The sequence below is a fragment of the Meriones unguiculatus genome, chromosome 19, assembly GCF_030254825.1.
Source record: "Meriones unguiculatus strain TT.TT164.6M chromosome 19, Bangor_MerUng_6.1, whole genome shotgun sequence".
In the NCBI taxonomy this organism is placed as follows: Eukaryota; Metazoa; Chordata; class Mammalia; order Rodentia; family Muridae; genus Meriones; species Meriones unguiculatus.
In genome coordinates this window covers 66,959,901-66,970,686 of record NC_083366.1, presented here as the reverse complement: position 1 = coordinate 66,970,686, position 10,786 = coordinate 66,959,901, and the positions used below count along the sequence as shown (strand labels likewise).

General features: G+C 50.5%; 1 protein-coding gene across 4 annotated transcripts in view; it reads left to right on the top strand.

Moving 5' to 3' along the window:
- Positions 1 to 10,786, top strand: part of Ror2 (receptor tyrosine kinase like orphan receptor 2) — a 160,555-nt gene that overhangs the window by 57,342 nt on the left and 92,427 nt on the right. The window lies entirely within an intron of this gene.

Genomic DNA, 10,786 nt, shown 5'->3' with positions numbered 1-10,786 from the left:
GGCCGGTTATTATGTATTTGGGTATCAAATGATTTTTGGTTCTGTTTTTTTTTTTTTTTTTTTTTTTTGGTTCTGTTTTTTATTTCATTTTATTTTTAAATCGTTTTCGAGCTCACTTGGTTTATTTTGTAAGTCTGATGTTTTCTCCCTCCCCTTCTGAGCCTCTTGACAGTAGGAATGACAGACATCCCATGGTGTCCCATAGGACATAGGCCTTTTGTGGTCTCGGCACATTTTAAGTATTTGTTTTAGTTCTTTATTTTTTAAAGGATTTATTTTAGTATTTTTAATTACATGTCTATGTGTGTCCCTGCATGTGTGTAGATGCGTGTACCTGTGCGGGTGCCCACACAGAGACTAAAGGTGTTGGATTCCGTGGAACTGGACTGACAGGTTGTGAGCTGCCTGACTGGAAATCGAACTCAGGTCCCCAGAATGCGCAGCATGAGAGAGACCCTAGGCCATCTTGCTAGCCTCGTAGGTTCTACGAGAAGTTTTCATTCTCAAATTCTATTTTTTTTTTCCAAAAATAACTTTTTGTCTTTGCAGATGTTCTATCTTTCTGTTTGTTTCTGAAGTTGTGCTTGTGGCGGATTTTATATATTATTATTATTGAAGTCATCTTTGTTGGATGATTGTAATACCTGCAACAAATTGTTAGTGTATATTGGCCATTTGAGATGTTCCTGGATCTTGTCGTGTTGAGAATTTTTGGATCATGCCATGGAGAGTTTAAGAACGATACCTCAGCTCTGTGTGACCCTAGGCCTTCCTCCTCTGTGGACTGCTGAGTCTGCTCTAGGGTTCTGCGGGTCTCTGGGATTGGGTACGGATGGGCACCCCGCGGGTCGTGTCTGTGCCTCCTGTGTCTCTGCTGCCTTCCAGGCAGTCCTGGTCCGGGGTGATCGTGTGCTGCCTTCCATTCCCACATCTGCTCAGGGGCAGAGCTACACACGTGCAGCTCATGGGTGGTCCGTGGATTTCATAAACAACCCCAAGAACCGGCGTTTTGAGCGTCTTCCTCCTTGTCATTCACGTCCCTGGTTCTCTGAGCTCCCCAGGCTCTCCTTTGCATCCCACAGCCACAAGCTTTGCCCTGCTTTCCTGCATCATGCCCACACCTGAGGCCAAGTAAATGGGGGATAGAGAGATTAAGGAGAACAGTAACAGCAGGTTTGGGGCACCTTGGACCCCCAGGTCCTGGGTGCACAGGTGGGTTCTCTTCTGCGTGTTAAAGTAGACATCTGCTGCCAACCCTGCCCTCACTGTGCCTGCCTCCTACTCCCATGATGCTGTGGTACTGTGTGGGAGCCAGAGGGAGGGGGGCAATAGGAAGAAGTCGAAAAATAAGATGAAATGAAAATTAAAACTCATATCCCCAGACCTGCAACATTCTTGTGTTCTCTTCCCTCCCTTTCTGACCTCTCCTCCTCTTCTCCATCTCCCCTCCCTTCCACCTTCCCCCTCTCCTCTTCTCCATCTCCCCTCCCTTCCCCCTCTCCTCTTTTCTTGCCTCTCTGCCTTCTTCCTTGGGTAGATGCAGCTAGAAGGCTCTTCCAGGTGTGGGAGTCTTGGCTTTGGACTTCCTGGCTTCTAAATGTATGAGAATTATGTCCTTGTTTTTTCTAAATTGCCCAGCCTCAGGTGTATATCTGTGCTTGTTATAGCTGGTTGTTTGTATGCAAGTTTGAGTGTGTTGTGTGTTGATATACATATGTGACCATGTATGTACATGTGGAGGTCAGAGGGAGATGTTGAACATCTCTCAAAGATACTGCCTTCCTTTCTCCCTTCCTCCCTCCCAACTTCCCTCCATCCATTCTTCCCTCCTTTCCTCCCTCCCTCCCTCTCTTTCTCCCCCCTCCTTCCCTCCTTTCCTTCCTTCCTGTCTCTTTAAGGGACAGGGTATCTCAGTGAGCATGAAACTTTTCATTTTAAGAGTGTCTAGCTAAAGGAGTGCAGCGATCTACCTCTCCTCACCCCCACAGACCTTGGAGTTACAGGCATAAGTCACTGTCTTTTTGTGTGGGCTCTGGGCTGTGGAACTTAAGTTCTCCTGGTGGTATGGCGGACACTTGGTTGATGAGTCATCTCTCTAAGCCTCCTGAGGCTTATCATGGCCTTTTGGTATATTTGTGGTGAGCATGTGTGTCTTCATGTGCGGGTGTGCATGTGCTTGTGCATGCTTGTGTGACCTCGAGGAGACTGATTGTGGTGGGGGAGGGGTTCCCGGACCCTCCCTGTTGCGTGAGGCAGTGCTCCCACTAAGCCCGAGGCTCGCCTTGGCTGGTGTGTCTGGCCAGCCTGCTGTAGGGATTCACGGCTCTGCCTCTCACGTGCTGGAATTACAGGCCAGAAGCACTTTTATATTACAGGCCCAGCTTTTACGTGGGCCTGAGGCTCAGAGGCACATTTTTCATGCTTGTAGGGCAAGCGCTTTACTGACTTAGCAGGGCCCCTAATGCCTATTTTTAAAAAGGTTAAAATAATATTGTCAACGTTTTAGTAGCCCTGTGCAGGCAGTGGTTCCAGGCCCAGGGCAGGCTTCTGCTGTGGAAAGCTACTCTGCAGGAGGCCAGCAGGCAGATGGTGGAAGCACAGATGTGTTCCTTCCTTTGCCCGTTTTTACTGTGGAAGCGCTGTTGTAACTCAAGGCACCGGAGCATTCCGACGCAGGTACAGCAGGGCAGGACTGTTTCCTCCATGGGTTCCCTCTACCTTTGGATGGCACAATGTCCTAGTGTCAGCAGTTGGAAGAAACATCTGTTGTGGCACAGTCTGTCTGGGTGGAAGTAGGACCTGGTTAGCCTGGCAACTTGGGTTTAGCTGGTTCACGAGATCTATGGAAGCTAATGCCAGGGGCCCAGGTTTTGAAAATATAATGCTGACTTGCTGTTGTCTAGTTTCTTTTGAGACCTTGTCCCACTTTGTAACCCAGGAGGGCCTAGAGCTCACTCTGTGGCCCAGGCTGGCCACCTCCTCATGGCAATTCTGCCCTAGCTTCCTGAGTGCTCGGATTGTGGGGTCAGCTACCACGCCTGACTCCTTGTACAGTCTGAAGCAGCAGGAAGGTGTCGTCTATAGAAGGTTGGTTTCTTCCTTGCTTAGATGACAAGATTTACTTAATCAACCTTGGTCATGTGATGCTCCTTTTAAAACGGAGTGGTGAGGCAGCTGTGGTGGGACACTCCTCAGGTCCCGGGACTCAGGAAGTTGAGGCAGGAATGTTACCAGGGAAATTTGTGTTTGGATTTCTTAGCAAAATTAATGAAAGTATTTAGAAGTGGACAGAGAAAGAGGTTGGGAGGACAATTTTATTAGAGTTTAAGAGAAAACACATGACAGAGATCAGGTGCAAATCCAGGCAGCTGCTGGGAAGAGACTGAGAAAAAGCCGCGCCTTTTATGCTAGGCACGGAATAGAAATGGATAGCTTTTTGTTTTGTTTCGTCGAGACAGGGTTTCTCTGTGTAGCCTTGGAGGTCCTGGACTCGCTTTGTAGACCAGGCTGGCCTACAGAGTACTCACAGAGATCTGCCTGCTTTCGCCTTCCCACAGTGCTGGGATTACAGGCATGCGCCACTGTGCCCTGCTATGTACGGCTTGCTTCTAAGAGCTGATGGGCAAGCGAGCTGAGGGGAGTTCAGAAGCAGCCACACTCCCTGGTCTCCTGCCCTTCGCTCAGGGGAGCTTCTAGTGGAGACTCCTCAGGGCTGCCGGGAAGCCAAGAGGGAGACAGCCTCCCTCCCCCCACCCCACTCCCCACCAGTAATGCCCTAGGCTCGCAACCAAGCCTTTATCACAGGGGCAGTCAGTTACCCAAACCACAGCACAGAAGCACATCAATTTTTCAGTTACATTCGGAAAAAATGTAAAAATAAGTTTCACCATTGAATCTTTTGATTCCTTGAGTCCCCAGCCTGGGGACTTGGGTTACCTCTTGCAGGTAGCAAGTTTGTAATCTGCCAGCTCATGGCTTAAGGATGAGGTGCCTTCATGTGGCTCCCCCTTTGTCTGGTGAAAGGGCTCAAGAGAGTGCTCTTACTGTGCTTCTGTTTTCTCTGCGTGGAATCACTGAATCTGAAATTCACACTGAGAAAGGTTTTAGCCTTAGCTTGGGTGTTGGGGACCCCGCTTCTGTTGGAGACTTGGCTGTTGGGCAGAGCGTTTTTGCAAGGAGCCATACACTTCTCAGCAAAGGAGACTGCCGTGCTGCTGAACTCACCTAAAGTGACAAAGCTCCTGGGTTAAATCACTGTTAAAGAATTTTATCTTCCTGACCCTCCCCTCTTGCCCCTCAGAGCAGACAGAGGGAAGACAGAAGGGGGTGCGGAACAGCAGCCTGAATAAAACATGCGGCCTTAGGTGCTCCACATGTGATTTTTCTCTTCCTTTCTTTGTCTTCTAAGTGAGTTGTCTGACAGGAGTGTGCTCTGAAGACATTCCATCTTCCTCAGGGTCTTGGCAAGCCCTCGGGGATGTGGGGAACGGTGGGTTCCTCTTTTTAGAAGAGGAAGCAGGACCTGAGACTGTCTTGGCAAGGCGGCTGGCCTGCCACAGATGTCTGATTCATGTGACATTCACAGTCCAGGCCAAGTCCCCTTCACATGCTTTGATCTATGGCAGCGCTTTCCTGCAAATGCTGGCAGGGGAGTTTATAGCATATAAGGCATAATTGCGAGTGTAGCTCTTAAATTCAGGACCAGACTTCCTGCCCTGCTCTGCGTGCGCTGACAGTGTTCCTGTTCCTGGCCCAGCTCTAGAGGCTGATGTCCATGGCTGTGTTCCCAGCATCCTGGGGACGGGGTATTAAGACACAAGGTGTACTCATGGGCTGAGAGATGAAGATACACGAAGAACTTACCCAAATGACTGGTTTTCTTTCTTTCTTTTTTTTTTTTTCCTAAATTTTAATTTCTTTTCACAATTTATTCATTATATATCCCAATTGAAGCCCCCTCCCTCAACTCCTCCCAATCCTACCCTCCCTCCCTCTTTTCCCCTACCCCCTTACCCTAGTCCACTGAAAGGGGGAGTTCTCTTCCTCTGCCATCTGCTCATACCTTATCAAGTCTCATCATGACGGCCTGGATCCTCTTCCTCTGTGTCCCAGCAAGGCCACATAACTAGGGGCAAGTGAGCAAAGAGCAGGCAACCAAGTTCATGACAGAGGCAGCCCCTGCTCCCCTTACTTGACAATCCACATCGAGATGGAGACTTTTGCTCAACTATGTTCATAGCAGCTTTATTTGTAATAGCCAGAATCTGGAAACAACAAGAAACATCATGAAACCCGCAGGCAAAGGAATGGAACTAGAAATTACTGGTTTTCTTCCCCTGTCACAAGCACCCTGCCACCAAGCCGTGCCTCCAGCTTCCACTGTCATCTCCCTTGCAAGAACCAAATGCATTCTCGCTAAAAGCCAGTCAGAAACATAAGTTCAGTTTATTTGATATTTTTTCAGGACAAAGTGCCCCATAACCTAGATAATCCAGGAGCGTAGCTGTGTGTGGTAGAGAAGGACATTAATCTTCTATGACTATGATGAGAGTTACATACGTTCAAAAGGACCCGGGAACTCAGTTTCCAAACTACTGGTTTGGGTCAGGAATATCCAGCAAAGCCCACATGTTGAAGGTTTTTAGCTCCTGGTCCTGTTGGGACCTTTAAGGGCTGGGGTCTAGTGGGAGGAAGTTACGTCACTGAGGGATCTTGCACCTCCAGCCTCTTCTCCTACTTCCTGGCCACCAGGCGGTGATTTCTTCTGTGCTGTGTGCTGCACTGTCACTGGCCCAGGCGACACCACGGCTCACCTCAGCTGATGCCAATCCTCAGGCTGAGAGGCAGGGGCTTGTATTATGGTCTGCCAAGGTGCTGGGAGCACAGCTGCCAACCTCTGCCCTTTCTCCTCATTCATGTCACTATGCTTCCGTGTCTCTCCACTGCTTTTTACTTCTTCTGGTTTTGTAGTTGCCTGGATTTCATCCTCTTCCCTTCCACGTTCAGTGTCTCTAAATTGGTCTTTTAAAAACAATGTTTGTAATTAGCATATATTAAGTATACACAATAATGGGTCACGTTATGTTTCGCCCATGTGTATATCATATTTTGATGATATTCAATGTTCATTACTCTCTCCACTTTCATCCCATTGATCCCCTTTCTCTTGAGGGTTCCAGTTTGTCTACACCCTCTTAGACAATTTCCCTCTCTGCTCTGTCCCTCTCCTCATCCTTTTCTTCCCCCTCACCACGTCCTGCATCTTTCACTTTCTTCTTCTGTCCTTCCCTTTCCTCTCTTCCTGTTGCCACCTTCTCATGTATGTGTGTGCATATGTGTGCGCCTGCATATGAAAGGCAGAAGGTCAGCCTCAGTTAACCTCTTCTTACTCTCAGCTGTTTTCAGTAGAACCATCTGCTTTAGTTTGGTTTCCTGTTGCTGTAATAAAGTGACCTGACAAAGGCAACTTAGGAGAAAAGGGGTTTGTCTTGGTTCACTGCTGAAGGCGCAGTCCGTCACAGTGGGGAGGAGGTGGGAAAGTCAGGGCAGCAGGACCCTGCAGGAACTGAGGGATCACAGTGCGTCAGTCAAGAACAGTGAGCTGTGGATACAGGCACTCCTGCTGGTACACACCTTGTCCTCTTAGCACAGACCAGCACCCCAGCGCAGGGAATGGTCCCACCCACTTTCAGGCTGGGTCCTCCCACCTTAACATAATGAAGACAGTCCCCCCTCCCCAGACAAGTCCAGAGGCACCCTAATCTGGGCAGTCCCCTCCCTGAGCTCCCCTTGAGCATCGTGTAGGTTTGACAGCTGAGACTACCCTGTAGGCGCGATGTGGTGTTTCAGTAGCTCAGAGTTGCGCCCCATGGACGGCTCCAGCGCTGAGCATCTTTGTGAGCGCCGGCTGACCATTTGTGCATTATGGGAGGACGAAACCACTGATTAGATCTTTTGACTGCATTTGATCACGTTGTCTTAAACAGCAGACATTCACATCTTGCCTTTCTGGAGGCTGGGAGCTTGTGGTGGAAGTTGTTTAGGTCAGGTGCAGCCTTTTGTGTGGTCATGGTGCAGGCAGCAGCAATCTCTCCACTTGGACTGGCAGTTAATCTCCTCCCAGGGTCCTGCCCACATGGCTTCCCGGTCAGCCTAGTCCATTCCCATGTTGTACTTTGGCCTACATGGAGAATTTAGGAGAAATGCAAACACAGCCCATTGTAGTCCCCCCCCTCTCTCTCTCTCTCTGTCTGTGTGTGTGTGTGTGTGAGAGAGAGAGAGAGAGAGAATGTTTGTGTGCTGAGTGCATGTGCACATGTGTGGCCAGAAGGAGACTTTTTTTTTCTTTTAAGGCAGGTTGTCTCACTGGCCTGTAACTTCCTAAGCAGAGACTGATTGCAGTGAGCCCCAGGGACCTGCTTTTCTCCACCTTCCCACTGCTACAATTACAAACACATGCCACCACACCTGTGGCTTTTGGGTTTGGTTTGGTTTGGTTTCTCTCTCTCTCTCCCTCTCTCTTTCTCCCTCTCTTAATGAGGGTTCTGGGGATTGAACTTAGTCCTACTGACCAAGCTGTGTCTCCAAGCCCTCTGTTCACACACCTGCCACCTGCCTGATGTCAGACAGAGAGGGTTTTCCCTCCCAGGCAGCTCCTTGTCCCCACTCCTGGCTTTCAGCGAGTGTCTTTTCATTGGTCTGGAGAGCAGGGGGCAGCCCTGTTGCTGGCTTCTTTCACATACAGGCAGTTGCTCAGTGCTGCCGAATGCTCCCATGACAAGTCCATCTGTCCTTGGGGCCCAGCAGCCTCCCCCTCATGTGAGAAGGAATGGGCTCTCAGCCATGAAGTCCTCCTTAAGCTGGTCAGTATCTCTCTTTTTCTGCCAACCTAGAACCCAAGCCCTTCAGGGATGTCCTGTTTTTTGTTTGTTTGTTTGTTTTTTTCCCCCATGCCTGATTCAGACCACCTCAGTTAGAGTCTCTAATTGCCTCCATGAGGGCGCACCTATTTTCAGAATGACCCTATGGACCCTTCTGGAGCAGTAGCCTGGCCTTGCGGACTGCACACACTCTGGTGCCTCACAGGATGCGCTTGAGGAGAGACCTTGTATGGATTCCCTAAGAATGGCCACTCCTGGTCCAGGTGTGCACCTTCATGTGGCTCCAACATTTAACCATCCTTGTCCACTGGAAAGACTTGTCAAAATCTTCAGTGTGGAATCAGGGACCCGGAATATACCCCAGCTTTCCATGCCTGTGCAGGATAAAGACTTTCAAGCGTTCCCTGGCAGGGCTGGGACTCTGGCCAGACCCTTTGCAGTGACTTTGCCCTCTCTGCAGGGACCTCCTGAGTCCCCATGGAGGAACACCCAGACTCTGTACTCCTCTGGATCCGGGCTGCCTGGCCAGCTTCTCAGAGCCACTCCCTGGAAGGGAGGACTGTGCTGTTTACCTGGCATCACGTGTGCGCCGAGGTGTGCTTGTTTGGGCGGGGGCAGCACTTAGTTCTGGTTCCCGATCCTGTGCCCTGCTGCACCCCACCCTTCTGTGCCACCTTCCTCATCTGGAAGCGGGTGCACTGGATCACATCTGTAACTCGTCTTCCCCGAGGCATATGGAAACCCTGAGAGCCGAGCGTTCTTTGTATGAGCACACGGCATGACTATGAATGAGTGTGATTTTTCTCCCTTGCTCTCAGTCAGGACCGCTTCTGTGGATGGAAGCCATACGCTCTTCAGTATCAGTGGGTCTTTGATGTCAGCCTGGAGGGTGTCTTCATCCTGGAACCCCAGCCTTTTCAATCCCCACTCTCTTGGCATGGAGGAGGCTTGGGACGCTGCTCCGCTAGCGAGCTCCCCGGGGTTGTAGCCGACTGTCAGCAGATGCAGGAGAGCCACTGCTGCATGTGCGTATGAGCACAGCACATGCCTCTTTGTGGGTGTTGCATGCACTCCTGTGGGTGCATCTGTGCCCTGTGCATGGTCGCCTGCAGTCTCCTCCACTGCCCAGGTAACTCAGCAATGACCAGCACCTCTCTCCTGCTCGCCCCCAGTGTGAGGCCAGGAGCTCAGGTTGGCACTCGGGGGAACTCAGGCCTTGGGTCCCGCCCAATGAACTGGGGTCTTTGTTCTCAGGTGCCTCAGCCGAGTGAGCAGGTTGTGCTTGGCCTTTGTTTCTTCTTTGCCAGGCTGGAACAGAACCGGATTCCAGGTGAGAAACCAGCCTGCATTTTTATTTGCCGGGCTGGCTCCCTGCGAGAGTCTGGGGTGAGGTTTCCTCCCTCCCCCTCTTCATCACGTTAACCCCCTTATTTTCTCCTGTTCATTTCAACAGGATTTATGCTTGATTAAGTTACCCTCTTTTATCATAATTAAAGAAAAATGTGGCGGGAGAGCAGTGAGGACTGTGTTCAATGAAAACCAGATTGCGGACGCTGCGGGGAAACAAGGGCCGCCCTGTTGCTCCCGGCTCCACCCTGGAGCCTCCTCCGCTGGGTACAGAGCGGAGGCAACCAAAGCTCTCAATGGAGGAAGTCTTCTCCCCTGATGCCAGCCTGGAAGGTGGCAGGAGACAGTGGCACTGCCCAGGCATGTCATTGCTTGGCCTGCATCCTCCTGGGAGCTGGCCGGCGTTACCCTCTGCTCCCAGGCAGACTTGGGGAGTGGCTGCAGGTCTCTGTTGTGAGGACTTTCTCCCCGAGAAGCCTGGGCGCCTGTGGAGAACCTGCTAGACTGTCTCCTAAAAGTGTGGAACTGGCTTGGCTCCCATACCCTGCACACAGGCCACGAGCCTCCTAACAGCAGGGCTGTGTGAGAGTCCTGGGGCTACCCTGGTGGTCAGAAAGCCTTGGTTGAAGTTGGCTGAGGAGGGGTCTCTGTGCTGATGGGAAGGTAGCCCTGTCACTGCTTCTGACATGGTTTCCTCACTCAGGAAGACTAAGGGTCTTAGTGTCAGTAAGAAAAGAATTTAAGAATGGACTCTGAAGGGAGATGGAGGACACTCTTGGCACAGCCTGAGAGAAATGAAACAGGATAGTTAACTGCCAGGAGGAGGAGTGATGGAGAGAACTCGTGGCCTCTTTGAGTTGGGCTCGGAGGCTGACAAACAAAGAAAGCCCCCGTGTCCTGGAAAACACGCTTAGGCTTTTGGCCAGTATCGCCCTTCCCCAAATAAAGAGAGAGATAGGGAAAGCAAAAGGAAAAAACATGATTAATGCTCCCAAGGGCTTGAGTTGAGAGGCAACCTGACTCCAGGCTCTCCGAGTGTCCCAGAGTGAAAGGATTCCACTGTGGAAATGGATGAGTACTTAAATACAAACAGAGGCAGTTCCTTCAGAAAGAGACAGGCTCAGCAGTTAAGAGGAAATCTTGATATTCCACAGGACTGGAGTTCAGTTCCCAGCACCCACAGCTCACAACCGCCTGTAACTCCAGCTCTAGGGAGATCTGGCATCCTGGCTTCTGTAGGCAACTTCTCTCTACATTCACATACCCACATACCCACAGACAGACCCATGCACATACATAATTTACAATAAAAATAAATTTTAAAAAATGGAAAGCTCCCCCAACACAAGAGGGGCACAGGGAACTGAAGACAAAATCCCCCAAAGCTGTGGGCCTCGGGATGTGTAGCTCTTCATAGGACTTTCTCTGAGCACCCCAGTTTTCAGAGCTGTGTCTCTGGGGCTTCTCTCGAGCTTGCTCTGTTGGTGAGTTGGAGGCCGTGTGGGGAAGGGTCTCCAGTCTTTCTCTGGCAGCTGGCTTCTTTCATTTGCTGATCTTGA